The 3,829-nt window shown below is 35.2% G+C and overlaps 1 pseudogene; it reads left to right on the top strand.

Moving 5' to 3' along the window:
- The first annotated feature begins 2,651 nt into the window (after nt 1-2,651).
- Nucleotides 2,652-3,829, top strand: part of LOC107152467 — a 147,052-nt pseudogene continuing 145,874 nt past the window's right edge.

The raw sequence follows: 3,829 nt of genomic DNA, 5'->3' as shown, positions 1-3,829 counted from the left end.
TATATATATATAATGTAAATGGTAAAGAAAAGAAACCAGGGTGATGATAGTTATACTATACAAAATGGCAATAAATTAAACACTGCACAAGGGACAAAGAAAGAAATAGTATATAAAGGTATGAGAGTGAACTCATCAGGAAGACTTGAAGATTATAAACATGTGTATATAAATTATCAGACTGTTGGTGGCACATGTCTATAATACCAGTGGCTTAGTAGGATGAGGCAGGAAGATTGCAAGTACAAGGCTAGTCTCAACTATTTAGTAAGGCCCTAAGCAACTTAGTGAAAGCCTATCTCGATATAAAATTAAAAAGGGATGGGGATGTAGCTTAGTGATTAAGTGCCCCAGGGTTCAGTCTCTGGTAATAAATAGATAAATAAATAAATAAATAAATAAATAAATAAATAAATAAAATCAGAACATGTATTGTTTCTGCTGAGTATACATGTACTATCATTCAGCATTAAAATGAAGGAAATTATGAAATATGTGACAATATGGATGAATCTGAAGGATATTTTGCTAAGTGAGATAAGATAGTCATCAGGGACAAGTTCTGCATGCTTCTCCAAAAAATGTGCAATGTAAAATGATAAAACTCATAGAAGCAGAGATTACAATGGTCTTTTTCAGAGGATGGTAATAAGGAAAGTATATAGATGTTATTTAATGCCTATAGTGTTGTTTATATAAATTAATAAATTTTAGATGTCTGTTGCATAATGTAGAACATATAGTAAACAACACTGTATGGTACAGTTAAAAATTAAGAGAGTGTGTCTCATGTTCTGATTATATACGTGAACACTTGTGTGTGCACACACAAAAGGTGGACATGAGAAACTTCAAGTCATGATGAATATATGGAAATATTTAGATTGTGATGATATGATGATAATTTCATGTGTGTATGCTTTTATCTAAACACAAAATTATATGCATTAAATATACATGTATATGTGTGTATGTGTGTATGTTTGTATGTAATTATCTGATGTCTCATGTTGAGTTTTCTTTTTCGGAGTTAATAAAATAAAAATTTGTTAGCTGATTCATGCATCCAGCCTTTTCTTAAACAATTTCCTGTTAGGAGCCAATAACATGAAGACAAACTACTTTTTTGGGGTGCCAAAATTTTGCCCTTTGGATAAGATTGAGAAATTCAGAAATTTTCAAGATCTTTTAATACATATATTACTTTTTGACAATTATGTTAGAAATTCAATGAGTATTTCTAAGTCCAAATTTCAAACTACACAGTACTGTTTTAATAGAATCATCTTACAAAACAATTAATTTAATCTTTCCCAAGGGTTAGAGAGACCTTATATAATTTTGTTTCCTTGTCAAATCTAATTCTACAGCTTCTCTAAAAATAGAAAATTATAATGCATGTGGTCTACTAGCCTTAGGGAAACATCAAGCTCAATTACTTCTACATAATAATTCATTTGCACCAACTCTTTATTATGCACCCTTTATCAACCTTAGAATTGTAAAAAAAGATGATTAAAGTGGTTTTCAGTGACCCCTTCGAACAAATTATAAAGAAGAATTTTAACATATTGTTAATTTGAATGAAGTAAGACATACAAGAATTTTGTTAAAAATAAGAAATCTAGGAGAGCTATATGCTTTTGTGTACATCTCTATGCCAGTAGAAAAAAAGTTTTAATTGTTGTATATATGTGCTTTCATAATCAAGAGGCAATGATAGTAAACTGGTATAGACCCATTAAAATTTATTCTGTTAGGGATTTCTCATCACCTTTCAATCAAGAATTAATTTTTTAATTGTATTTACATACATTTTGAAATGAAAAGTGTTGTATGAACTACCTACCTTCAGGGCTTGTGTATTTAGAAGCTGTCAGCAGGCAGATCTTCATTGGAAGAGAGGATTCATAATCCTTTGTAAACTGTCTTTTTTAATTTAAAAATCTTTAAATCATAACTTATTTTCTTACAAGAAGTTAGTTAAAACCCTTCTGGTCAAAAAAAATTAATCAGTGCATATTTTGTTTCTGTCTTAAATTTTTGAGGTTTCTTGAATTATTTTAGAAGTAGCCAAGACCAAATCACAGTACATAAGAGCAAACTGTTACATTTATTTTTCGGTGGTAAATAACAATATAGTCAGGAATATGTAAGTTATCTCAGATTCAGGTCATGTGTCTTGTAAAGCAGACTAATTGGAAAACGATTTTCTTTAGTTTAAGCAAGTTTTATAGGATGTAACTTTCTTGAAGAAGATCTGAATAAAGTATGGAAATACAATTAAATTTCACTTAATAGCTATTCAGGATATCCCCCAAATCAGGTGGGTTATGCACCCCCCCCAAAAGGGCACACTTGGAATGTAGCTTTTGAATTACCTCTTTAAACACCATGTTCACCCTGAGGATCAGTTTCATAACCACATGGACAGCAGTCCCCTGTGTTTCTCCTTTGTTAGCAAAAAATGAAATTGCTTTTTCCTTTTTTCCCCTCAAAACCTTTCTTCATTTATGAATTGGTATTGAGAAGGATCAAGCTTTTTGTAACAAATTGGCAACACATATGAGACCTGAGAGCAGCCCCACTCTGTTTTGCTTGAATAGGTGTGGTACTCCAAGCAACGCCCCCTTCCATTCTGAGGATGCAAGATGTCTGGTGAACTTGTTGAGAGCCCACTGCTGGAAAATCAAGAAAAGGTGTGAGTTTGCCTCAGGCCAAAATGAAGGAGCTGTTCCTATAAGTAAAAGGCAGGGTCATTACAGCAGATGCCAAGTCTCCATTTGCTTTTGGGAACCCCTGTCTTCTCTCCCTGAACAGTAGGGGTTTTTCCTTCAACTGGTCTACTTTGAGAAAAACAAAACTTAATGCAGTAAATGTGTGAAACCTTGGATATCTGGTAAGTTCCCTTGGTGTACACACTGAGACCCTTGATTGCACATATCTCATTCCCCTATATGGAAACATGTAATCCTTCTTCACGGGAATATCTGTGACACCACTTGCTGAGGGCCATTGCTAAGTAAGAATGACGCATGGCATGACCCAGGTCATTTGCAGTGACATTGCATGTAAGGTGACCTTGCCCAAGGACCAGGGCGGATCCGGGTTTAGGGCAGATCGGGGTTTAGGGCGTTCCCAGTTTAGGACAATCCGGGTTTAGGGCAGTTCCAGGTTTAAGGTGTACCCTGCTGGGAATAGGGCGTATCCTGCTGCCTCAGGCGCGCCTGCTCCTTGAGTTCCCGTTGAGTTCTCGCGGGATTGAGAGAGTATTTGGGATTTTGCCCAGAACGTGGATTTCCCCCAGAACGTGTGTAGAGTGCCGTTGTGAGTTTGGGAATAAAGAATTGCTGTTTGAATCTACAAGGCTGTGAGTGGCTCGTGATTTTGTGCCCAGCGAGACTGCGGCATTTGGTGGCCTGTACGCGGAACATCTGAAATTTGGAGGTAAGAGAAATTGCTCGCCCCTGAGGGAAGGCGAGAGAATGGGTGACCATTTCAAAAAACAATGTGTTCTTGTTTTGATTTATTTTGTTTTTGTTTCAAGCTGCCTATCTCTAGAAATTTCTCAGGCAAACTGGGAAAAATGGTTGGCTAAAGGTTTGAAGTTTGTCGGCCCTGAGGAAGAGAAAATTGATACAATGATTTTTTTACTCCGTTTTTGTTTCATTCAGTTTCAGTTTTGTTTTGTGTTATCTTTTTGGGTTGTGTTATCTTTATAGTAGATTAGAAATTAGTAAAAAACAAATGGAAAAGGTGTTAAGTAAATTGTTAGAGGTTCAGACCATGGAGAAAGACATTTTAGATCAAGCAAAAGAGAAGGTCTCTC

Source organism: Marmota marmota, unplaced genomic scaffold (assembly GCF_001458135.2).
Source record: "Marmota marmota marmota unplaced genomic scaffold, marMar, whole genome shotgun sequence".
Lineage (NCBI taxonomy): Eukaryota > Metazoa > Chordata > Mammalia > Rodentia > Sciuridae > Marmota > Marmota marmota.
The sequence above is the reverse complement of the archived record's forward strand: the minus strand, read 5'-3'. Positions and strand labels throughout refer to the sequence as shown.